Source organism: Saccopteryx bilineata, chromosome 4, assembly GCF_036850765.1.
Source record: "Saccopteryx bilineata isolate mSacBil1 chromosome 4, mSacBil1_pri_phased_curated, whole genome shotgun sequence".
In the NCBI taxonomy this organism is placed as follows: Eukaryota; Metazoa; Chordata; class Mammalia; order Chiroptera; family Emballonuridae; genus Saccopteryx; species Saccopteryx bilineata.
This window is the reverse complement of record NC_089493.1, coordinates 203,867,237-203,894,217: the sequence shown is the minus strand read 5'-3', so window position 1 is coordinate 203,894,217 and position 26,981 is coordinate 203,867,237. Positions and strand designations below refer to the sequence as shown.

At 40.6% G+C, this 26,981-nt stretch overlaps 1 protein-coding gene across 2 annotated transcripts in view; it reads left to right on the top strand.

Moving 5' to 3' along the window:
- Window positions 1-26,981, top strand: part of ARSB (arylsulfatase B) — a 272,665-nt gene that overhangs the window by 205,167 nt on the left and 40,517 nt on the right. The window lies entirely within an intron of this gene.

Genomic DNA, 26,981 nt, shown 5'->3' with positions numbered 1-26,981 from the left:
TGATGGGGCTGCCGCATGGGGACACACCTCAACATCCACTTAGAATACAAAGGAAAATAAACCAAGCCCCTGAAAAAAGGATTGAGCAAAGTTGTTTGAGGAAAAAGGGGCCTTAGCTACAATAGAGGATCAAGCAAGGTGTTTGAAAATAATTTCTCCTCTCTCTCAGAAGTAAGAGCAGCTATGTTGGGAGAAGTCTTTTGATTTAAACACAAGGGAAGTGGGATTTCTGAAAGATTTCAGAAGAGCTGGATTCCATAGCACTGTTCTGCTGAGCACCAAGTAGTTTGGTTAAGGCTCTGGACCTTAGATGGGGAAATTATCCCAAATACTGATCTCGGGTCTCAATAAAAGTATCCAGGATAATGGCTATCTCAGTCCCAAATGCTCAAGTCTGAGCAACCCTGGTTGTATGCCAAGAATATTAATTTGACTCATTTCTGTTCAAGTTTATTTTACACAAGACGTGCTATCTAATTCTTAAAGGCACACTCACTGATTGCTCCAGATCTGTGTGCAGATGCTCTATATTTATATTCAGGCATATATCTAGGAAGGGATTGCTTATTTTGAAGCCAGGTGGGGTCCTGGGAGCATAAAGGATCTAGCTCAAGTATAGAGGCTTTTACCATGAACTATAAACCCTGGTAGACAAGGGGTAGAAAGGAAAATTTAACAGTTTCATGGAATTGGGGAGGACAGTGCAAATAAGGGAGAGAATAAAGTAGTTGTTTGAATGGGTCATTGAACAAGGACAAAAATAGTAAGAGCTATAACTATTGTTTATTTTGGGTCTCCTAATGCCCATTTTTTAATCTCTCCAGGTAGAGAGCTGATTGACACTTGAGTTGGGAGACAAGTAAAGTACTGGCACAAATGGTCCCAGAGAGCTACTGTATTCTTCCAGGTTGTTAACACAATTCAGTCGCTGTGGTTTTAGGGCTGAAATCACTGTTTCCCCATAGGGACTGCTCCCAGCCGCTAGAGGCTCTTCTCAGGTCTTTGCCCCATGATCTCCTTTGTCTCAGAGTCAAAGAGGAATCTTCTCTTGTCAAATCCCTGTCATGTCTACAATCTTTCTGACTTTTCTGTTATGAATCAAAGAAAACTCTGTTTTTAAGACTCACGATTAGGTTGGACTGCCCAGATAATCCCCCTATCGTGAAGTCACTGGTTAGATCCACCACATAAGTCACATGATCACAGAAGCCACACCTAGGGCCAAAGGTCTAGAGGCAGATAATTTGGTCAACAACAGCTGCCCAGTATGTGGTTATCTCTGACCTTGAAATGACAGCTGGCGATCCAGGGCCCACTGCCCAGAAAAGTGTTCCTAAGGGTGAATGTGATAGGGTTGGAGAATAACACAAGGAAAGGAAAAGTTCTCCAGGAGCCAAACAAAGAAGGACTTTTAGTGGCAGAGTCAGATGACTGAGCTGAGCAATTAAGCTCCTTTCTTTTATTTTTTTTCCTTCTTTTGCAAGTGAGAGAGGGAGACTGGAGACAGACTCCCACATGTCCCCCAACCAGGATCTACCCAGCAACCCCAGTCTGGGCCAATGCTCTGCCCATCTGGGGCCCGTGCTTGCAAATGAGCTATTTTTAGCACCTGAGGCAGAGGCTCCACAGAGCCATCTTTAGCTCCGGGGACTGTGTACTCGAACCAAGTGAGCCATGGCTGCGGGATGAGAAGAGTGAGTGAGAGAGAAGGGGAGGCAGAAGGGTAGAAAAGCTCCTTCCCTGCTTTGTATCTGGGATATTGATTGCTTTTCATACATCTCACTATGACTCACAGGTTCAAGATAAGGGGAGAGCAGGTCTCAGAGAGCAGGGCCCCACAACTTTGCAGAGGGCCTTATCCAAATTACAAGACACTCTTTCTGTGCCAAGAAGCATGACTTGGCAAATGGAGGACAGGCTGTGTGTATTTTCAGCATACTTTTTTGCTCTGCGTATTTATTTTCCTTCAGAAGTGGGAAGCCCACGGACATCTCAGACTGCATTGACAGTTAGTGCAATCGAGGAAGTGGTAACAGAATTAAATATGAAAATGTTCTATCCACCTTTTATGATGTGGTGCCTTTGTTTAGTTATACAACCAGAATTTGAAGCTCATTCTTTTTATTTTATTTATTTATTTATTTATTTATTTAGTATTTTTCTGAAGTTGGAAACAGGGAGGCAGTCAGACAGACTCCCGCATGCACCCGACCGGGATCCACCTGACACACCCACCAGGGGGTGATGCTCTGCCCATCTGGGGTGTCACTCTGGGCAGAGGCCATGGAGCCATCCTCAGCGCCCGGGCCAACCTTTCTCCAATGGAGCCTTGGCTGCGGGAGGGGAAGAGAGAGACAGGGAGGAAGGAGACGGGGAGGGGTGGAGAAGCAGATGGGTGCTTCTCCTGTGTGCCCTGGCCGGTAATCGATCCCGGGACTCCTGCACACCAGGCCGATGCTCTACCACTGAGCCAACCGGCCAGGGCTGAAGCTCATTCTTTTTAAATGGATTACTATCTAAGTGTTTTTATTGGAGAGTGTTTGATATTTAAATTTTTTTTATTTATTCATTTTTTAGAAAGGAGAGAGAGAAGGGGAGAGAGAGAAAGGAGAGAGAGAAGGGGAGAGAGAGAAAGGAGAGAGAGAAGGGGGGAGGAGCAGGAAGCATCAACTCCCATATGTGCCTTGACCAGATAAGCCCAGGGTTTCGAACCGGCGACCTCAGCATTTCCAGGTCAACGCTTTATCCACTGCGCCACTACAGGTCAGGCCAGAGAGTGTTTGATATTTATGTTTTATAATTTTTCTTCTCACTCAAGCAATTTTGAACATCAGAATGTAATTTCAGGAAATCTATTTAGTAAAATTAAAAGAAAATGAAGAGAACTCTCTTTTACTGATAGTCATAATAAATACAAAAATGAGGAAAATACAGATTTGTAGAGTACTGCATGACGCAATGATTTAGAGTACAAATCACTGCCACAGTTTTTTAAGTGATAGATATTTATCTATCTGTGTGGCTTCAGGTGCAGAAAGTTTAATTTGTAGAACTGCAAAAGTGGAAAAATTATCAGTGAAGATATATTTACTAATTCTTTCTGTGCACACTCATAATTTATAACGTTTTTAATCACTGACATCAATTATTACATTCATGTGTGCTCAGGACAATTCTGAGTCCTTTAAGCTGCATCAATGTTACTTCTAGTGTGAGTGTGAGTGTGTGTGACTGTGTGTACCTATTTGAACAGAGTGTACCTGTGACTTTGTTTCTGTAATGTGATCATATCAACTATTTGGAGTTATTTCAATCATACTAGCATTCATTTCTGCCAAATTGATCTTGACTGTCATATTGCCATTCCCAATCTATTACATATATATTTTTTATATGTACCGTATTTCCCTACGTATTAGATGCACTTTTTCCCAAGAAATTTGGGATCTAAAAATTGGGTGCATCTTATTCAGTGGTTGTGGATTTTTTTACTTGCATTCCCCACTTTTTTGCGCTTGTTTTTACGCTCATTGTTGAAGACAGTGATTCATCATCAGACACAGATGAGGACAAGCTAATGGCTGGGAGTTTTGACAGTGATGAGGAGTTGTATGAATTTTATGATGAATAAAACATGAGTTCAATAACTTTATGTAAAACTTTTTTTTTCAAATTTTGGGCCCCAAAATTAAGGTGCATCTTATACATGGGGTCGTCTTATATATGGGGAGATATGGTAGATCACATTTGAAGGTTCCTTGAACAGCTTTCCCAGCCTGATTTCAGATTGGTTGCTCCTTGAAGGTTGTATCTGCTCTGCCTCCTATCCTCTCTCCCATAAACACTCTTCTCTTGTGCCAGGTGGGTGTCCTCCAGGACACCGTGCTTTCCTCCCAGGCCAGTGCCCGTGCGCCCTTGTGTTCCTCTTGTGTGCTTTCCACGACCTAGCAGACAGCTGAGCACTTGCCTGCTACTAGTAAGTCCCGACCTTCTCCTCCAGTGGCAGCTTCTGAGTGCTCTTGTGTTTCCAAATGGATTTGCTTGTGGCTCCCACTCTGCAGATACATTTGCATATGACCGTGCTGTCCTCTCTCCTGATTACAAGGATGTGGCACTTCTTCTAATCACTTAAACAGTCAAGTATATCTGAATTCACATCTTCCGGGTGGCACTGGGCCAGAAATTCTGGGTATATAATCTCTGGTTCAGAGTTAGCTCAGTTGGCAGATAACCTTCCAATTTTTTTGAAAAAAATTGTGGATGAAATGTGAATAGACTGTTGTTTTTCATCTGCATTAATAATTAGTATTTTCCAGATATTAAGTCTCTGATTTTTATATTGAGTTTTTAGGAATATAGTATGGTCAAGATTCTATAATATATTCATTGTTTCACACAATATATAGTTCCTGCGATAACTATAATTCCAAATGTCGATACACCCAAAAGAGAGTTTGCTTTTCCCTCTCACACATCTGTTTCGCTTTATGTGAGAGAAATTTCTCATGCCAGAATGGCTTTCAGTGGATATAGGCAATCTGCTTTATGATGAGCCTCTGCAATTCACAGATGCAAATGTTTAAAAAGCAGCAAGGTTAACATGGTTATTTCTTCATCTGAAACGTCCCCAGTCACTACTTTTGTCCTCTTTTAAAAAAAAATCTTATTGTGTTATAAATCCATTGTGTGTAATCCTTCTAGCTCTGCCTCATAATTCTGATATCAGAACTGAATTAACTCTTCAGTGGCTCCTGGGATGAATTTCCAGGCCCAGTAGTTTATATTGCCCGTTTGATTGTGTCCTCTTGATAGAATTTAGGTTCCCAGGGAGGGACTGAGGGAAGCAGCTTTACTACCCAGAGCAGAACCCCACTAACCAAAAGAACAGCCCCTCCAAAAAAAGTTCTAGTCTACCAGTGTGTGTCCTCCATTGTTTAATCAACAAATATTTCTGAGCTCTCATTGTTTCACTCTGCTGAGAAAAGTGGGCAAGGCAAGGGAAACTTATGGATACTAACCTCAAAAAATGAGCGGTGCAGTGGGACTGATGGGACCTAAAATAACAATCAGGTGGCAGTGTGGGTATCAGACCACGCTCCTGCCTGTGCTTACCCTCAGCTCATCACACCCACAGTTCCATACATTTTTGTTTTTTTCAAATTCTGTGTCTAATATGACACTTTAGGACCAGAATTTTCTACAGAAATTTACCTAACTTTTCTTGTATTTCTCAGTTGTTTTGTTGTGCAAAACCTTCTCTATAGCAAGAAGTTTTTATGTTAACAACACTAGGTTAAAGACTCAAGGCGTCTGAGTCTTGGGGGAAATCCAACCACAATCATTTTCTGATACAACTAAACATGCGAGTCAGTGGTTGGAAGTTCCTGGCCCCCCCAGCACAGGAAAGCCGAATGCGTATCCCAGTTGAAGACGTTTAACTAAGGTCGTCCAGTGGTGCGCACTGTTTGCAGAAGGAAGGCTGTATATTTTCTGAAAGCACGCCCTTAATAAAAACTCAAAAGCATTCAATACTAATTAAGTTTCATGATGGAAGGTGCAGCTCTGTTGCGGTCTGGAATTAGAACCGCATAGTGTGTACCCCAGAAAATGAGTTCATGTGGCAAAAATAGAATCTGCCAAACTGATGTCAGCAGAAATCTGGTCTGCTTTCTGAAATAGAATGTAGGAGTCCAAATTCTCTCCACAATCTCTTTCCAAAGAAAATGAGGAACAAATAACTCACAGGCACCAACTTCATTTTTCCATTCAAAGCAAGAAGAGTTTTCACCATGCTGCTTCTGCCTGTCTTTTCCCAACAGCTCTCCCTGGAATGTGTGAACTCAGGAGACTTGCATGCTGCTTTGGGGCACAGATAGATTTAACCCTAACGTTTTGGTTGCCATCCTGTCCTAACTCCCTGGATATCAGCTTCCGTCTGTGTCTCTCCCTAGAGGAGAAATGACTGTCCTTCTCTGAGCACCTGAAGAAGAGACAGGTTAATATTCTGCCTTGGTAGGGGGATGTGAGGGGGAGTGGGCATGCAGCAAGTTTGAGAAGTGAGTAGAAGTTAGGAGAGCTAAGTTTGCTAAGGATAAAATGGGGAGCAACTCCTCTTTTGGGACAACAGATGGGCCACACTCGGCTGGATCAAGGGGTCCAGTGGGGTGCTCACCAGACCAAGATTTGATGGGGAGGGCCCATGAGCTCTGCTTATACAGCCTGAGCCTCTGCCAGATTCAGCTGCCACCAGTCCCTCTCTGAGGCTGAGTGTCCTGGGGTCGGCCAGAGTCACAAGGCCGGACAAGTGGGCGTGCAGTTTGAGAAGCATGTCAGTGGGATGGGCGCAGGGCCAGGCCCACAGGCCTGCTATGGGAGGAGCAAGGCAGGCCTGGCCCAGGTCTAAAGGGCAGGTTGCCAAAATGTGGTTATCAGAGCAGGAGCACAGGGGTGAAAGCCACGGGCAGCGAGTGTGGCCAGAGGCCGAACAGCAGCACAATAGCTCCCACCCGCTCCTGGGGACTGGCTGGCTCAGCCTGACCACAGCAAGGGTTGCAGGGCCGCAGCTGAATGGCAGGGCATGCTGCCTGACCCGGGGCAGAGCCAGGGCTTACAGCCCGACCCCCTTCCTGAACACGCTCTGAAACAATGTCTCCTCACTCGTTCCTCATGCCCCGCTACTCCACAGGATGAAACAATGTCTCCTCACTCGTTCCTCATGCCTCGCTACTCCACAGGATGAAACAATGTCTCCTCACTTGTTCCTCATGCCCCGCTACTCCACAGGACTAGCCCTTCGTGGAGACGTAGGAGAGTCACCCATGGTATGTGCCAAAGGATCTGTCATCAGAAGCCTGTCCACTGCCTGGAGGTGGGACTGAAATCCTCTCCCTAAGAGCTGCTCGCCTGCTTAACCCCCTCAGTGAGCGCTCATGCCTGCTCCAGCATAGAGCTGGACCTGAGTTCATGCTGGCAAGACCCTGCCCAGCTGGGCCCAGCCAAGGGGTCCCATCCCACTTCACCCCCTCCAATCTGTTCCTCTCATGCTTAGCAATGCCACGTTCTTCCTGCCCCCTCCCCAGATGTGACAGATGCTCTCCTGCCTCCGTGTTTTTCCTCATACTGTTCCTTTGTCTCTCTTGCCTTCTTTTGCCTATTCAAGTCTGGCTAATTTTTTGAGACCCAGTTCAAACGGAACCTTTCCTCAGTGAGACCTTCCCTGTGAGAGTCACCTCTCCGAGCAGGAAGGAGTGCACCTCATTGCTCCTTCCTCAGTGACCACTCAGGCTTACTCAGGCTCATGCACATTCCCTGTTAGGTTCCAAAGCTCTGAAAGATGGGGGCTTTGTATCCCCTCCCAGCACAGTGCCTGGAAGGTAGTTTGTAACCTACACATGTCTGTGCTGAAGCCTTTAGCACTCGTTAACACATTAGCTCTGACTAGTGAAGAAAGTTGAAAACAGGCAAGGGAAATAGTTAACATTTCTGGATGCCTTTCTGTGTGATATCCCCCCTCCCTCCATGTCCAACAGAACATGAGCCAGGACCCCACTGGCCCGGGCAGGAGGGTTGCAGGGCTGTCCTCCTCCGATGACACTGTGAACCGGGCAGAGGCCTCGGCTGATGCTGAGGACCGGAGTAACCCAGGTTCTCTGGGGGCCGAGTGAGAATGGGCTCTGTGGCCTGCACAAGTATTTGGTTTTCTGAAGCTGCCCGTGGCTCTGGAAATCAGGAAAATGTTCTAATATGCTTTAATATGAATGCTTCTCTGGGCTGGGAAGTATAAATGCAGCATGCTGTGAATCCCTCCACCCAGCACAGGATGTGCTCTGCGAGCCGTCCCAGGATGCACTGGGCAGCTATTTGCCGTGGACAGTGTTCTCCCAGCGCCACAGGAGGTAGTGCAGGCCCCATCAGAACAGCGTCCTGTAACTATGCGATGGCAGACATTTAAACACTAACTGGATGTCTTAGTCCATTTAGGCTGCCTTAACAAAATAGCACAGTTTGGATAGCTTAGTGTTGGGCAGATAAAATATATTATGATCACTTTGTTAAAGATAGCGCTGCCCACGTGAGGCCGTCGCCCAGGTGATATTAATGTGTGTTGAGAATCCTTGTAGCCTGGGGCTTGGTTTTGGGATTAAGCCTTTCCCACCCTTTTTGATGTGGGGTGGTACAATCCAATCATGCCTCAGAGAAGTGACTTTGTATTAGAGACTTCCCTATTTTATATATTGGATTAAGGGTTTGGATTTCTACACTATAAAATGGGGACAAAACGGGAGCTTGCGCTCTTGGTTCCTGAGATTATCATTAGAAGAGAGAGCAGAGGAGAGCAGAGAAAGGCCACGTGGAGGAGGCCAGGAGAAGCAGCCAAGATGGTGGAGTGCTGAGTGAGATGCCAGTTTGTGCAGAGTTTGTATCTGGGATAAGGAAGGAGATGGGGAACTGAGGAGAATAAGGCTGGTGAGCTAGAAACCTTTTATTCTAGGAAACTCGGATAAGTCAGTGGCTTTGTGAGCGCTGAATGTGAGTGGGTTTTGGAGCCCAGTGTGTGTTTTTACTCGCCTGCTGGGTGCAAGATAGAATTAAAGAAAATGGCCTATCAGTTTTTGGCTCCATTGTTCCTTTACCGACTGTCCGAATCCAATGCGAACCTGCATGGGCCAGAAGGCTGCTTTGATAGTGGCCGTGGCTTCTGGCTTTACACTTAGTAACAACAGAAACTTATTCCTCACAGTTCTAGAGGCTGGGAAGTCCCAAGTTCAAGGTTACCAGCATGGTCACAGCCTGGTAAGGGCTTACTTCCTGGTTCACAGCCAGTGCCTTCTCTTCTATAAAGCACTGATTCCGTGCACGAAGGTACTCTCATGCCTGAAGCACCTCCCCAAACCCTCCTAATCCCATCAATTTTTTGGGTTAGGATTTCAACACATGAATGGGGGAGAGGGCAGTGCATAAACATTCAGAGTATAGCACTACATATGTTTATCTATTAGGGAATTACTATTAACATTCTCGGAAACATTGCTTATCTTTCTCATTAAATCACTATTGTGTGATAATAGTATTGTGATTATGGCTTTTCTCTAAAGAATTCTTGCCTTTTAGACATACATACTAAAAAAATTGCAGGTAAAATGTTATGATAGCTGGGATTTACTTTGAAACAATGTGGGGAGAGGGAGAGGTGGGGAAAGATGGAAGATTGGCCACACGTGGGTAATTGTTGGAGTTGGGTGTTGGGTAACCTCGGTGTTCATTATACTCTTCAGTCTACTTTTGTGTGTGCTTGAAATTTTTCATAATAAGGTTATTTTAAGTATGTGGGAAAGAAGGTGGAAATAAAGTTATTTTGTTCTCATCCCCTCAATTCTAGGTTTTGCTTTAATGATGACAGTTTGCCTTGCTCAAGGTCACCTCTGAGGGTCTCTTAGTTAGGGAAGAAGGCCCAGATAGATAACTGGCATCTTCACACCTCTAGCACCTTCTTAAAAGGTATTGCCTTCAGGTGTCTTAAATACATTTAAAAGCCTTTAAAAATAAAACACTCCTCCTTTTATTGATTCAGAAGGGCCGGGACAGCCTAAAGTCCTAGAAAAACAGGAAAACGGGTCTGCACTCTGAACTCTGGGCTTAGGCTCCTTCTGGGACAAAGCACACACTTCTCCCGCATGAGTGAGGAGCCACTGCCTTCTTGATGACAGTTTATAGAAGGGAAACATGCTGTTTCCACTGGGCCTGTATCCCTGGGGAGCTGGCCTGAGCACATTTCAAAGGAAAGATACATGACTCATGGGACTGTTCTACCTAGAAAGCAGCCGATGGAGATGTGTTATCCCATACGGCCGGGGACCACCAGTCAGTTAGGAACACTCTGTGGAAGGCAGGTTGTGCTCTGAATTAATCTCTCAAATGTTTCTATTTTATCTCCCACACAGACTGAATGCTCTGAACATTTTCCAGAGTAGATTTTCATTGGCGTCATTTCCACCACATTCTTGTTTCCACTGCACCTCCTACCCCCACCACACCCCACCGTGGAATGCTCTCTACTCTCTTCATTGTCCTTGACACTTCTCGTTTTCATGGCCCAGCTTGCGACCTAGTTGCAGAAGTTGAGAAAGAAGAGCTAATTGGGGGTGATAGGGAGTGGACGAGTGAGTGTGTGTGCCAGCTAGTGAAGCCTTAACTGGAGTGAGTTCAGACCTAAGGGTTTCCTGGGATGCCTACCGCTTTGAGCTAACATCTTGTCTAGTTTCCTCTGCATGTTCCATTCTCTAGTGGTGTCATTTGGAGGAAGCTACCAAAGACATATGTACCACATTCCAGATGCCATCGGAGCTGTGGGCAAGAGTAAATACAATGGATGACTAAGGGATCCAGGAGCTGCTGACAGTCAAGAATCATGAGGCAAACCTAACAAGTTAGAATATAATCAGAGTAAATGTAGAGTGTGTGTTCGGGGCAATCCCAAAGAACAGGATGAGGAGGAATGGCTGACTAGAAATTTCATATAATGCAATAGTATGATGTAGCTGCACAGACCTTCACACAAATGTTTAAAAATCTAGTTGCATGGGCCCTGGCCGGTTGGCTCAGTGGTAGAGCGTCGGCCTGGCGTGCAAGGGACCCAGGTTCGATTCCCGGCCAGGGCACATAGGAGAAGCGCCCATTTGCTTCTCCACCCCCCCCCCCTTCCTCTCTGTCTCTCTCTTCCCCTCCTGCAGCCAAGGCTCCATTGGAGCAAAGATGGCCCGGGCGCTGGGGATGGCTCCTTGGCCTCTGCCCCAGGCGCTAGAGTGGCTCTGGTCGTGGCAGAGCGACGCCCCGGAGGGGCAGAGCATCGCCCCTGGTGGGCGTGCCGGGTGGATCCCGGTCGGGCGTATGCGGGAGTCTGTCTGACTGTCTCTCCCCGTTTCCAGCTTCAGAAAAATACAACAACAACAAAATCTAGTTGCATGAAAAAAGAGGTTGAAAGCATCAGTACTGTAATGTATCCAGGAACCACATGTTTCTCACAAGCTACTGAATGTGGCCATCTCAATGAATTTACCATCACTATGAAAGGTATTCATTCCTACTTCTCTGTTGGTGCCTGATCCTGAGTGTTGCGCGTAGAAGATAATCCGTACAGATCATGCTAATTAATGGCCTCATGACATCCTTCAGATATAGAATTGTTATGCATGTCAGGGGACACTGTGACTCTGTTACTATTTTCTCTTTCCTTTGTTACCAGTTAGTTTTCTTGTTGTACCTTTTAAGTTGCTAAGTTATACAGTAGGGCAGGAGAGAATAAGATAAAGCAGAGTAGATTTTATAATAATAACAATGACAATAAAGGCTACTATATTTTCCTTCTATTTTGTGCCAGGTACTGGCTCAGCATTTTTCTTTTTTCTTTTCTTTTTTTTTTTACAGAGACAGAGAGTCAGAGAGAGGGATAGACAGGGACAGACAGACAGGAACGGAGAGATGAGAAGCATCAATCATTAGTTTTTCGTTGTGACACCTTAGTTGTTCATTGATTGCTTTCTCATATGTGCCTTGACCACGGGCCTTCAGCAGACCGAGTAACCCCTTCCTTGAGCCAGCGACCTTGGGTTCAAGCTGGTGGGCTTTTGCTCAAACCAGATGAGCCCACGCTCAAGCTGGTGGCCTCGAGGTCTCAAACCTGGGTCCTCAGCATCCCAGTCCGACGCTCTATCCACTGCGCCACCGCCTGGTCAGGCTCAGCATTTTTCATTGGCCCATTTAATCCTCACAGAGACCCCCGGGAAGGTAGGTAGTAGTGTTATTCCTGTATTTGAAAGAGAAGTAAAGTAAGTCTTAGAAAAGTTAAGTAAATTGCCCAAGGTTACATGGCTGGAAAGTGGTGGAATGGGGATTCCAGGTTCCTCTGTCACCAGAAGCCAGCCTCTTCCTGCCGCTGCTGCGCTGCCCTCCTCAGTGCAGTGAGGGGCTCTTCTCTTAAAGAGCACCTTGTAGGGTTCAGCACTGCAGGAAGTACCCTGGCGTTGAGGCTGGCTCTGAACATGTGCCAGAGCCCAGTGCCCCATCAGTAATAACGGAAAATTTATAGTTTGCTTCCAATGGACGTTCCTGCTCACTCAGCCGTTTTACCACATAGTTCTCCTCGCATATTATTATTCCTGCTCCTCAATGCTTGCTTTTCTAGTCAAGGTCAGAGAGAGCCAGAAAAATCTGCTCAAAAAAATGAGTTTCGCTTTCTCAGAAATAGTTCTTACCATCACAGAAAGCAGAGGAAAGTTTGCATGGGCCTCTTGCTTTCGTGGTAAAAGAACAATAGAAATTAATGAATAGAAACAAAAAGACGTTTTTCTTCCTAATAATCTCATTTTACCCTTTTTCTAATCTTATTAAATCTTTATCACTTACTTATATAAAATCACTGATTAAAATATAGGTTCTAATACAGTGGTACCTTGACGCATTAGTTTAATTTGTTTCATGGCTGAGATTGTGACTCAAGTTGCTTGTATGTCAAATTGAATTTCCCCATTTAAATTAATGGGAATGCAATTAATCTGTTCCGGCCTCCAAACACCACATGAATTTTTTGTTTTATATGCTTTTAAATAAGAAAATAAATAACAAATACACACACACACACACACACACACACAATAAGAGAGGATATAAAGAAATAAACTGGTTTATGAAGTGTATTTACCTGAAGGTCAGTCAAAGATGCTGATGGAAGGGGAGGAGACTGACTGAGGAAGTTCTCATTTCATGCACTATCGCTTAACATAACTTACTCTCTACACACTTAACACTACATTTAATTGCAAATTTTAATTTACATACTACTTATGATATATAACTTTATCACTAAACTTAATTGCTATTTTTTTTCTTTGCTTAATCATCATTGTATGCCTTCCTTCTCCTTCCCCTTCTCCTTCTCTGCTCTTTTCAAAACTTTCTTGCCCAAAAACCCCTCCTCTGGCAACATTAGCATAACAATGGCCCTTCCCAAGCAGGAAGGTCATTTGCAATTTCACAGACAGCTGCCCAGCACCATTTTTAACAATAAAAGTGAGCAAACTAAGAAAGTACAAATTTTACAAACTCATTTGCCCAACAATCATCATTTTATTAATGAGTATAGAATTTTTTTTATTTTTATTTATTTATTATTTTTATAAATAAATTTTTATTTTAATGGGGTGACATCAATAAATCAGGGTACATATATTCAAAGAAAACATTTCCAGGTTATCTTGTCATTTAGTTCTGTTGCATACCCATCACCCAAAGAGAGATCGTCCTCCGTCACCCTCTATCCAGTTTTCTTTGTACCTCTCCCCCTCCCCCTCTCCCTCCTTCCCTCCCCCCACCCCCCATAACCACCACACCCCTGTCCATGTCTCTTAGTCTCGCTTTTATGTCCCACCAATGTATGGAATCCTGCAGTTCTTGTTTTTTTCTGATTCACTTATTTCACTCTGCATAATGTTATCAAGATTCCACCATTCTGCTATAAGTGATCCAATGTCATCATTTCTTCTAGTTGAATAGTATACCATGGTGTATATGTGCCCCATCTTCTTTATCCAGTCTTCTATTTTTTTTACACTGATTAAAAGCCTTTAAGCAAACTCTTGGCCAATACAGCAAGAATCCATAAAAGAGTAGTGTCCTTAACATGTTCACCAAGTCCAACTTGGCCCCATCACCATGCCAAATCCCTGAAAAATGCAACCCAACCACAGTTCAGTCTGTTAGGAGCTGTCACAGGGAGCAGGAGTCCAGGAAAAGTCCACATCCAGGAAAAGTCTGCATGGCACTGGAATTGTTGTCACCTTTCTATACTTTGCAACTCAGTTCCAAGTCCCAATAACCGCTGCTTCTAGCTGGTAATGATCCAGGTAGACTGGAAAAGCCATTTGCAGCATGCGTGGTTATGGAGCTTCTGTTCTCCTCTGCCTGGAGAGTTGAGATGAGACCAGGTTGCTTTTCCCTGGAGCTCTGCGACTGTGGCATGGTAAAGAGAACCTTGGGATACACTAAGCTGGGTGGCAAAGGTAGATTCATAATAGAAGTTGGCAAAAGGGGGAAAGAGAGCTCTAAATTAGGAGTAGGTCCCAGCCTGAAATATGAGTGGGGCATTGAGGTAGGAGGGATAAAGGAAACACTATATATTAGGCAAAGCAGCAGAAAATAGGACTATCAACACCCACAACAGAGATCTTTGAGGGAAGAATAAAAAACCTGACTATTCAGGCAAAACATAGTTAAGTGGTGCTTGTGCAAATGAGATCAGTTTACCTGCTTCTTGGAAGAAATACCCTAGGCTCATCCACAGTGTCGTAGATGGGGCCGACGGCCCTGGGCACCTTCAGCCTTCAGTGGCAAACCCCAGCTTTCTGGGCAAGGTTAGGTCATAGGTGGCTGGAGCAGGGCTGTAAGAGACTGAACCCTCCCTTAGAGGAGCGAGGGGGAAGCCTACCTTCCAGTGTCCCTGTTTCCTCACAGTAGAGGCATGTAAGCCTGGCAGGCTTTAGCTCAATGACCTTCCTTTCCACTATTGAAGCAGGACCCAGATGGCATCCTAGGAGACCCCTTTGGGGCATTGGAGCCTTTAAGGGCGTGTACTAAAAGCTGGTAGTTCCCCTGATCTCTATTGGGCTTTTTCTGCCTCTAGGTATCTTAAAAGCTATACTCAGAAGATCTCGCTGAGGGGTTTGAGGATCCCCATCTGCCTATATAAATCTTTTCTATATATCTGGAGCTATTTGGAAAAAGACAAAACAGTGTTATTAGCTGGATCTAATAAAGAAGGTAGTCGTTTGCAGGCGAAAAAGATTTGGTGTCTCCTGTTCATCAGCATTCAAAAGAAATGTAAATTTTTTTTTAAGTTAAAAGCATGATATGGTAGACCCATAGGAGTTCCAGGATATGACTACCCCCTCTTAAATTTTTTTTTAATTGACCTTCAAATGTTTGCTGAGTACACTTCAATAATACCTTAACTTTAAAGATTATAAGCATGACAAAATACAGTAAATGCTTTTGCTTCATATGCAGGAGCATTTTTAGTTTAGCCAGTTTAGGAAATCCAAAAATAGAACAATGCATACAGACAATGAGCTATACATTCTTAGCAGCCTCTCCTGTTCTGACAGAGGTTACTATAGATCCGGAATATATATCCACTGTAATGTGGACATACGACTGTTTGCCAAATGAAGGTATATGAGTAACACCCATCTGCCAAAGTTGTCCTGGTAGGGGTCCTTGAGGGTTAACTCCAAATAAAGGGGCAGTATATGACCCCTTGGACAGGATTTCCCAGTCTGCCATGCTGCTTCCCGAGAAAGTTGAAACTGTTTACACCAGGCTGCAGCGTTCTGGTGATGAATAGTATGAGACTGACTTGCTCGGTCTGTCATGGTTGCTCCATATAATTTTCTTTTGGGTAGCTTGATCAACAAGGGCATTCCTAGGCACTAGCCGGTTTGCTCAGTGGTAGAGCCTTGGCCTGGTGTGCAGGATTCCCGAGTTCGATTCCCAGTCAGAGCACACAGAAGAAGCAACCATCTACTTCTCCACCCCTCCCCCTCTCCTTCCTCTCTGTCTCTCTCTTCCCGTCCCACAGCCAAGGCTACATCGTAGCAACGCCACCCCGAACACTAAGGATGGCCCCATGGCCTCTGCATCAGTCGCTGGAATGGCTCTGGTCACAACAGAGCAACACCCCAGATGGGCAGAGCATTCCCCCCTGGTAGGCATGCCAGGTGGATCCCGGTCAGGTGCATGCAGGAGTCTGCCTGACTGCCTCCCCATTTCCATCTTCAGAAAAAATACAAAAAACAAATAAATAAAAGAAATAATACAAAAAAAAAAAGAGAAAAAAGAAAAGGAAAGGAAAAAAAAAGGGGGCATTCCCTTGTGCTAAGGCTCCAGGGAGCATGGAGTGAGATTGAGTATGTCCTATGAAACATGGAGCTCTATGTTGACATATAAGTCTTTGAAGAAGGAGGAACTGCTGAAATAGTTCATCACCATTTCTCCCTAAGACAGAAGTCTTTATAGTGGAAACACCATAAGTAAATATTTGCTGTCTGTCTATACATTAAAGGGGGAATATGGCAAATGCTGAAAAGCCATGATCTTTGTGCCCCTCCCCTCCCCCAACCCCCTCCCTATCCTCCCCCACCCTGTAATTCCAACACTGTTGTCCATGTCTCTGAGTCTCATCTTTATGTCCCACCTATGTATGGAATCATATAGTTCTTAGTTTTTTCTGATTTACTTCTTTTGCTCAGTATAATGTTATCAAGGCCCATCCATGTTGTTGTAAAAGATGCTATGTCATCATTTCTTATGGCTGCGTAGTATTCCATAGTATATATATATACCAAAGCTTTTTAATCCACTTGTCCTCTGATGGACACTTGGGCTGTTTCCAGATTTTTGCTATTGCGAACAATGCTGCCATAAACATGGGGGTGCATTTCTTCTTTTCAAACAGTGCTATGGTATTCTTGGGGTATATTCCTAAGAGTGGGATAGCTGGGTCAAAAGGCAGTTCAATTTTTATTTTCTTGAGGAATCTCCATACTGTTTTCCACAGTGGCTGCACCAGTCTGCATTCCCACCAGCAGTGTAGGAGGGTTCCCTTTTCTCCACATCCTCACCAGCACTTATTCTGTGTTGTTTTATTGATGAGCGCCATTCTGACTGGTGTGAGGTGATATCTCATTGTGGTTTTAATTTGCATTTCTCTAATGATTAGTCATGTTGAACATTTTTTCATATGCCTATTGGCCATCTGTGTGTCCTCTTTGGAGAAGTGTCTATTCATTTCTTTTGCTCATTTTTTGATTGGATTGTTTGTCTTCCTGGTATTAAGTTTTACAAGTTCTTTATAAATTTTGGTTATTAACCCCTTATCAGACGTATTGTCAAATATATTCTCCCATTGTGTAGTTTGTCTTTTTATTCTGTTCCTATTGTCTTTAGCTGTGCAGAAGCTTTTAAGTTTGATAAAGTCCCATTTGTGTATCCTGTCTTTTATTTCACTTGCCTGTGGAGACAAATCAGCAAATATATTGCTGCGAGAGATGTCAGAGAGCTTACTGCCTATGTTTTCTTCTAAGATGCTTATGGTTTCACGGCTTACATTTAAATCTTTTATCCATTTTGAGTTTATTTTTGTGAGTGGTATAAGCTGGTGATTTAGTTTCATTTTTTTGCAGGTAGCTGTCCAATTTTCCCAACACCATTTATTGAAGAGGCTGTCTTTACTCCATTGTATTTCCTTACCTCTTTTGTCAAATATCAGATGTCCATAGAGCTGTGGGTTTATTTTTGGGTTCTATGTTCTGTTCCATTGATCTATGTGCCTGTTCTTATGCCAGTACCAGATTGTTTTGAGTACAATGGCCTTATAATATAACTTGATATCCGGAAGTGTGATACCTCCCACTTTATTCTTCCTTTTCAAGATTGCTGAGGCTATTCGTGTTCTCTTTTGGTTCCATATAAATTTTTGGAACATGTGTTCTATATCTTTGAAGTAAATCATTGGTATTTTAATCGGTATTGCATTGAATTTATAAATTGCTTTGGGTAATATAGACATTTTAATGATGTTTATTCTTCCTAACCATGAGCACGGTATATGCCTCGACTTATTCGTATCTTCTCTGATTTCTTTTATCAATGTTTTATAATTTTCCGAGTACAAGTCTTTAATCTCCTTGGTTAGATTTATTCCTAGGTACCTTATTTTTTTGGTTGCAATGGTAAAGGGGTTTGATTCCTTGATTTCTCTTTCTGACACTTCATTATTAGTGTATAAAAATACCTCTGATTTCTGACTATTGATTTTATATCCTGCCACCTTGCCGAATTCATTTATCGGTCTAGTAGTTTTTTGACTGAGACTTTACGGTTTTCTATATACAATATCATATCATCTGCAAATAATGATAGTTTTACTTCTTCTTTTCCAATTTGGATGCCTTTTATTTCTTTTTTTGTGTCTGATTGCTGTGGCTAGGACTAACAGAACTATATTGAATAAGAATGGTGAAAGGCGGCACCCCTGCCTTGTTCCTGATCTTAAGGGGATTGCTTTTAATTTTTGCCCATTGAGTATGATGTTGGCTGTGGGTTTGTCATAGATGGCCTTTATCATGTTGAGGTATGTTCCCTGTATTCCCACTTTGCTGAGAGTTTTGATCATGAATGGGTGCTGGATTTTATCAAATGCTTTTTCTGCATCTATTGAAATTATTATGTGGTTTTTCTCCTTTCTTTTGTTTATGTGATGAATCACATTGATTGATTTGCGAATATTGTACCAGCCTTGCCTCCCAAGAATAAATCCTACTTGATCATAGTGTATGATTTTTTTCATATATTGATGGATCCTGTTTGCTAATATTTTGTTGAGGATTTTTGCATCTAAGTTCATCAGGGATATTGGCCTATAATTTTCTTTTTTTGTGTTGTCTTTGCCTGGTTTTGGAATCAGAATTATGGATTCTGATATAAAAGGAGTTTGGAAGTCTTCCTTCCTCTTAAATTTTTTGAAATAGCTTGAGAAGGATAGGAGTTAGTTCTTCTTTGAATATATGGTAGAATTCACTTGTGAAGCCATTAGGCCCAGGACTTTTCTTTTTTGGGAGTTTTTTGATAGCTGTTTCAATCTCATTTGTTGTAATTAGTCTGTTTAGGTTTTCTGATTATTCCAGATTGAGTTTTGGAAGATTATATGATTCAAGGAATTTGTCCATTTCATCTAGGTTGTCTAGTTTTTTGGCGTACAGGTCTTCATAGTATTTTCTTACAATATTTTGTATTTCTGTTGTGTCAGTTGTTATTTCTCCACTCTCGTTTCTAATTTTATTTATTTGGGTCCTCTCACTTTTTTTCTTGGTGAGTGTTTTTAAGGGTTCATCCATCTTGTTTACCTTTTCAAAGAACCAGCTCCTGGTTTCATTGATCCTCTGTATTGTGTCTTTAGCCTCTATGTCATTTATTTCTGCTCTGATCTTTATTGTTTCCTTCCTTCTACTATCTCTGGGCTTTACTTGGTGTTCTTTTTCTAGTTCTTTTAGATGCAGGGTTAAGTTGTTTATTTGAGCTTTTTCTAGCTTCTTGAGGTATGCCTGTAATGCTATAAACTTCCCTCTCAGGACTGCTTTTGCTGTGTCCCATAAATTTTGAGTTGATGTATGCTTATTATCGTTTGTTTCTAGGAATTTTTTAATTTCTTCTTTGGTCTCAATGTTAACCCATTCGTTATTTAATAACATGCTATTTAGTTTCCAAGTGTTTGAATGTTTTTCAATTTTTCTATTGTGATTGGTTTCTAGTTTAATGCCATTGTGATTAGAGAAAGTGCTCGATATGATTTCAATCTTCTTAAATTTCTTGAGACCGCTTTTGTGCCCTAACATGTGGTCTATTCTAGAGAATGTGCCATGAGCGCTTGAAAAGAATGTATATTCTGCTGTTTTAGGGTGAAAGGTTCTGAAGATATCTATTAAATCGAGTTGATCTAATATGTCCTTTAAGTCTGCTGTTTCTTTGTTAATTTTCTTTCTTGAGGATCTATCTAATGCTGTTAATGGGGTATTGAAATCCTCTACTATTATAGTATTGCTGTTGATCTCGCCCTTTAAGTCCATCAAAGTCTGCTTTATATATTTAGGTGCTCCTATATTAGGTGTGTAGATATTTATAATGGTTATATCTTCCTTTTGGATTGCTCCCTTTATTATTATGTAGTGACCTTCTTTATCTCTTACTATAGTCTTTGTTTTAAAGTCCATTTTGTCTGATAATTATTGCTATCCCAGCTTTTTTTTCATTTTCATTTGCGTGAAATATTTTATTCCATCCTTTTATCTTCAGTCTGTGTGCATCTTTTGATTTAAGGTGTGTCTCTTGTAGACAGCATATGTATGGGTCCTATATTCTTATCCACACAGCTACCCTATGTCTCTTGATCGGATCATTTAATCCATTTACATTTAAGGTTATTATTGATATGTAATTGTTTATTGCCATTTTTTTTTAAACTGTATTCTTCTTTTGCTATATTCTTTTTTTCCTTTGTTCTGTTTACAACAGGACCCTTAGCATTTCTTTCAGCCTTGGTTTGGTTGCAGTTAATTCCTTGAGTTTTTTTTTGTCTGTAAAGCTTTTTATTTCTCCTTCAATTTTAAATGATAGCCTTGCTGGATAAAGTAGTCTTGGTTGTAGGTTCTTGTTCTGCATTACTTTGAATATTTCTTGCCATTCCCTTCTGGCCTCAAGTGTTCCTGTTGAGAAGTCAGAAGTCATCCTTATAGGGGCTCCTTTGTAGGTCATAGTCTTTTTTTCTCTAGCAGCTTGTAATATTTTCTCTTTATCATTTAGCTTTGGTAATTTAATTATGATGTGTCTTGGTGTTGGTTTCTTTGGGTTTCTCCTTAATGGAGTTCTCTGTGCTTCCTGAACATGTGAGATGTTTTCCTGCCTTAATTGCGGGAAGTTTTCCACTATGATATGTTTGAACAAAGTCTCTATCCCTTGTTCTTTCTCTTCTTCTTCAGGAACCCCTATGATGCGGATGTTATTTCTCTTCATGTTGTCACAGAACTCTCTTAGAGTTTCCTCAGATTTTTTCAGTCTCTTTTCTTTTTTCTGCTCTGCTTCTGTGCCTTTATTTATCATGTCGTCTAACTCGCTGATTTGATTCTCTGCTTTATCCATCCTGCTTTTAATTCCTTCCATTTTATTCTTTTTTTTTTTTTTTTTTTTTTTTTAGGTTTTAGGATGAGTTGGCTTCTTTTTTTTTTTTTTTTTTAATAAATTTTTATTAATGGTAATGGGATGACATTAATAAATCAGGGTACATATATTCAAAGAAAAGAACATGTCTAGGTTATTTTGTCATCAAATTATGTTGCAAACCCCTTGCCCAAAGTCAGATTGTCCTCCGCCACCCTCTATCTAGTTCTCTGTGCCCCTCCCCCTCCCCCTAACTCTTCCCCTCCCTCCCTCCCATGTCCTCCCTCCCCCCCTCACCCTTGGTAACCACCACACTCTTGTCCATGTCTCTTAGTCTCATTTTTATGTTCCACCAATGTATGGAATCATGTAGTTCTTGTTTTTTTCTGATTTACTTATTTCACTCCTTATAATGTTATCAAGATCCCACCATTTTGCTGTAAATGATCTGATGTCATCATTTCTTATGGCTGAGTAGTATTCCATAGTGTATATGTGCCACATCTTCTTTATCCAGTCTTCTGTTGAAGGGCTTTTTGGTTGTTTCCATGTCTTGGCCACTGTGAACAGTGCTGCAATGAACATGGGGCTACATGTGTCTTCACGTATCAATGTTTCTGAGGTTTTGGGGTATATACCCAGTAGAGGGATTGCTGGGTCATAAGGTAGTTCTATTTGCAGTTTTTTTGAGGAACCACCATACTTTCCTCCATAATGGTTGTACTACTTTACAGTCCCACCAACAGTGAATGAGGGTTCCTTTTTCTCCACAGCCTCTCCAACATTTGCTATTACCCATCTTGTTGATAATAGCTAATCTAACAGGAGTGAGGTGGTATCTCATTGTAGTTTTGATTTGCATTTCTCTAATAACTAATGAAGCTGAGCATCTTTTCATATATCTGTTGGCCATTTGTATCTCTTCCTGGGAGAAGTGTCTGTTCATGTCCTCTTCCCATTTTTTAATTGGATTGTTTGTTTGTTTGTTGTTGAGTTTTATGAGTTCTTTGTACATTTTGGATATTAGGCCCTTATCTGAGCTGTCGTTTGAAAATATCAGTTCCCATATAGTTGGCTGTCTGTTTATTTTGATATCAGTTTCTCTTGCTGAGCAAAAACTTTTAATTCTGATGTAGTCCCATTCATTTATCTTTGCCTTCACTTCTCTTGCCATTGGAGTCAAGTTCATAAAATGTTCTTTAAAACCCAGGTCCATGATTTTAGTACCTATGTCTTCTTCATTGTACTTTATTGTTTCAGGTCTTATATTTAGGTCTTTGATCCATTTTGAATTAATTTTAGTACACGGTCAGGCTGTAGTCAAGTTTCATTCTTTTGCATGTGGCTTTCCAGTTTTCCCAACACCATTTGTTGAAGAGGCTTTCTTTTCTCCATTGTGTGTTGTTGGCCCCTTTATCAAAGATTATTTGACCATATATATGTGGTTTTATTTCTGGGCTTTCTATTCTGTTCCATTGGTCTGAGTGTCTATTTTTCTGCCAATACCATGCTGTTTTGATTATCGTGGCCCTATAATATAGTTTAAAGTCAGGTATTGTAATGCCCCCAGCTTCATTCTTTTTCCTTAGGATTGTTTTGGCTATTCGGGGTTTTTTATAGTTCCATATAAATCTGATGATTTTTTGTTCCATTTCTTTAAAAAATCTCATAGGAATTTTGATGGGAATTGCATTAAATTTGTATATTGCTTTGGGTAATATGGCCATTTTGATTATATTTATTCTTCCTATCCAAGAACAAGGAATATTTTTCCATCTCATTGTATCTTTTTCGATTTCCCTTAACAATGCTTTGTAATTTTCATTATATAGGTCCTTTACGTTCTTTGTTATGTTTATTCCTAGGTATTTTATTTTTTTTGTTGCAATCGTGAAGGGGATTATTTTTTTTAGTTCGTTTTCTAATATTTCATTGTTGGCATATAGAAAGGCTATGGACTTTTGTATGTTAATTTTGTACCCTGCGACCTTACTGTATTGGTTTATTGTTTCTAATAATCTTTTTGTGGAGTCCTTCGGGTTTTCGATGTATAGGATCATATCATCAGCAAAAAGTGATACCTTTACTTCTTCTTTTCCGATATGGATGCCTTTTATTTCTTTGTCTTGTCTGATTGCTCTGGCCAGAACTTCTAGCACCACGTTGAATAAGAGTGGAGAGAGTGGACAACCCTGTCTTGTTCCTGATTTAAGGTAGAAAGTCCTCAGTTTTATGCCGTTTAATATGATGTTGGCTGATGGTTTATCATATATGGCCTTTATCATGTTGAGATATTTTCCTTCTATACCCATTTTGTTGAGAGTCTTAAACATAAAATTGTGTTGTATTTTATCAAAAGCCTTTTCTGCATCTATTGAAAAGATCATGTGGTTTTTGTTCTTTGTTTTGTTGATATGGTGTATTACGTTAACCGTTTTGCGTATGTTGAACCATCCTTGAGATTCTGGGATGAATCCCACTTGATCATGATGTATTATTTTTTTAATATGTTGTTGTATTCGGTTTGCCAGTATTTTGTTTAGAATTTTAGCATCTGTATTCATTAGAGATATTGGTCTGTAGTTTTCTTTCTTTGTGCCATCCTTACCAGGTTTTGGTATGAGGGTTATGTTGGCCTCATAAAATGTGTTTGGAAGTATTGCTTCTTCTTCAATTTTTTGGAAGACTTTGAGTAGAATAGGAACCAAGTCTTCTTTGAATGTTTGATAGAATTCACTAGTATAACCGTCTGGGCCTGGACTTTTATTCTTGGGGAGATTTTTAATAGTTTTTTCTATTTCCTCCCTGCTGATTGGTCTGTTTAGGCTTTCTGCTTCTTCATGACTCAGTCTAGGAAGGTTGTATTGTTCTAGGAATTTATCCATTTCTTCTAGATTGTTGTATTTGGTGGCATATAATTTTTCATAGTATTCTACAATAATTCTTTGTATATCTATGATGTCTGTGGTGATCTCTCCTCTTTCATTTTGGATTTTATTTATTTGAGTCCTGTGTCTTTTTTCCTTGGTGAGTCTTGCCAAGGGTTTGTCAATTTTGTTGATCTTTTCAAAGAACCAGCTCCTTGTTTTATTGATTTTTTCTATAGTTTTTCTGTTCTCTATTTCATTTATTTCTGCTCTGATTTTTATTATCTCCTTTCTTCGGCTGGTTTTGGGTTGTCTTTGTTCTTCTTTTTCTAGTTCCTTAAGGTGTGAAGTTAAGTGGTTTACTTCGGCTCTCTCTTGTTTGTTCATATAGGCCTGAAGTGATATGAACTTTCCTCTTATTACTGCTTTTGCTGCATCCCAGAGATTCTGATATGTCGTATTTTCATTTTCATTTGTCTGTATATATCTTTTGATCTCTGCGCTTATTTCTTCTTTGACCCATTCATTTTTTAGAAGTATGTTGTTTAGTTTCCACATTTTTGTGGGTTTTTCCCCCTCTTTTTTGCAGTTGAATTCTAGTTTCAAGGCTTTATGATCAGAAAATATGCTTGGTACAATTTCAATTTTTCTAAATTTGCTGATATTGTCTTTGTGGCCCAACATATGGTCAATTCTTGAGAATGTTCCATGTACACTAGAGAAAAATGTATACTCTGTCGCTTTGGGATGAAGTGTCCTGTAGATGTCTATCATATCCAGGTGTTCTAGTATTTCGTTTAAGGCCACTATATCTTTATTGATTCTCTGTTTGGATGACCGATCTAGAGCCGTCAGCGGTGTATTGAGGTCTCCAAGTATGAGTGTATTTTTGTTAGTTTTTGTTTTAAGGTCAATAAGTAGCTGTCTTATATATTTTGGTGCTCCTTGGTTTGGTGCATATATATTAAGGATTGTTATGTCTTCTTGATTCAACTTCCCCTTAATCATTATGAAATGACCATTTTTGTCTCTGAGTACTTTTTCTGTCTTGTAGTCAGCATTATTAGATATGAGTATTGCTACGCCTGCTTTTTTTTTGGTGTTGTTTGCTTGGAGTATTGTTTTCCAGCCTTTCACTTTGAATTTGTTTTTATCCTTGTTGCTTAGATGTGTTTCTTGTAGGCAGCATATAGTTGGATTTTCTTTTTTAATCCATTCTGCTACTCTGTGTCTTTTTATTGGTAAGTTTAATCCATTTACATTTAGTGTAATTATTAACACTTGTGGGTTCCCTACTGCCATTTTATAAATTGCTTTCTGTTAGTTTTGTATCTAGTTTGATTCTTCTCTTTTGTTTTTCTATCATTTGTTTTTGTTTGTTTGTGTTCCATACTTCTTTCCTCTGTTGCTACCTTTTTTAAGTCAAGTGTTTTTGTGGTGGTTTTTTCAAGGGTGGTTACCATTAAGTAATGAAAAGGGTACCTACCATATTCATTGTAGTACCCTATCTTATGAGTATTTCTGCACTTCATCGTCCTTTGCTACTGTTAATCTCCATCCTCTCCCCCCTTTTTTTCCTTTGTTGTCACAGTTTAAGTTTGGTTTTATTGTGTTCTTGGTGGAGCTGTTACTTGTGGTGTTGTTTTCTTTTGTTCTTTGAATCTGGTTGGAAAACCCCCTTTAGTATTTCCTGGAGTGGGGGCTTTCTGTTGATAAATTCTCTCATCTTTTCTGTATTTGTGAATGTTTTTATATCTCCTTCATACTTGAAGGATAGCTTTGATGGGTATAGTATTCTTGGCTGAAAGTTCCTCTCTTTCAGGGCTTTAAATATTGGGGTCCACTCTCTTCTAGCTTGTAGAGTTTCTGCTGAGAAATCTGATGATAATCTAATAGTCCTTCCTTTATATGTTGTACTCTTCTTTTCCCTGGCTGCCTTGAGAATTTTTTCTTTGTCATTGGTTTGTGCCATCTTTATTATGATGTGCCTTGGAGTGGGTTTGTTGGGGTTAAGAAAACTCGGTGTTCTGTTTGCTTCTTGAATTTGAGGCTTTAGTTCTTTCCACAGGCTTGGGAAGTTCTCGTCTATTATTTGTTTGAGTATATTCTCCATTCCATTTTCTTTCTATTCTCCCTCTGATATACCTATTATTCTTATGTTATTCTTTCTGATGGAGTCAGACAATTCCTGTAGGGCTTTCTCGTTTTTTATTATTTTTGAGTCTCTTTCTTCTTCTCTCTGTTGTGCCTCAAGTTGTTTGTCTTCTATTTCACTAATCCTATCTTCAATCTGGGCTGTTCTGTTAGCTAAGCTTGTTACCTCGTTTTTCAGCTCGTGAATTGAGTTTTTCATTTCTGTTTGATTTGTTTTTATAGTTTCAATTTCCTTGGTAATATATTCTTTGTGTTCATTGAGTTGTTTTCTGATCTCCCTATATTGCCTTTCTGTGTTTTCTTGTATATCTCTGAGTATTTTTAAGATTTCTATTTTAAATTCTCTGTCATTTAGCTCCAAGGCTTCCAATATGTTAAGTCTTTTCTCCATAGATTTTTCCACATCTATTTGTGTTACCTCTCTTTCTTTTGTATCCATAATATTCGATTTCCTCTTTCTTATCGGCATCTGAGGGTGGTCTTATTGATAGCACTAATTAGAATTAATAAAGAGTAAAAAGTAAAAAAAAAAAAAAAAAGTGTAAAACACCCCACAAAAAAAAACAGTATTAATTTATTATTTCCCCCTTTTTTTCCTCTCTTCTCTTTCCCTCCTCTCCCCTCCTCAGGGAAATATCGTGCCTATAATGGAGGGCCTCGATTTGGGGTGAAGAGTTCAAGGGGAAAAAAAAAGGGAGTAGGGACCTACTAAATGCAAAAAAAAAAAAAAAAAAAAAAAAGGAAGAAAATCTTAGACAAGCATAAGATGATTTGCTTGTAAGTGATGGTCAACTAAGAGATATAATGAGAGGGATAAGAGGGAACCAGAAAAAAGGACCAAAAAAGAATAATAAAGAAGAAAAAATAAAAATAATAAGTAAAAATCTGTTGTATTAAGTGGAGGAAAGACTAAATACAATGGAGACCTTGGGTTGGGAGGACCCAAAATGCCACAAAAATAAACAAATAAGAAAAAAAAATAAAAACAAAAGCAAAAAAGAGAAATAAAGCCAAAAAAAAGCCTTGAGTCCCAAATTAACTAATTTGTTCGTGATTGAGGATTATATGGGAGGAAAGTAAAATGAGAAAAGAAAAAACGAATAGAAAGGAAAAAATAAGAAAAAGAGAAAAACGAAGGAAGAAATAAAATAGGAAGAGAAAAAAACAAAATAAAGCAAGACAAAAAAAAACAAAACAAAA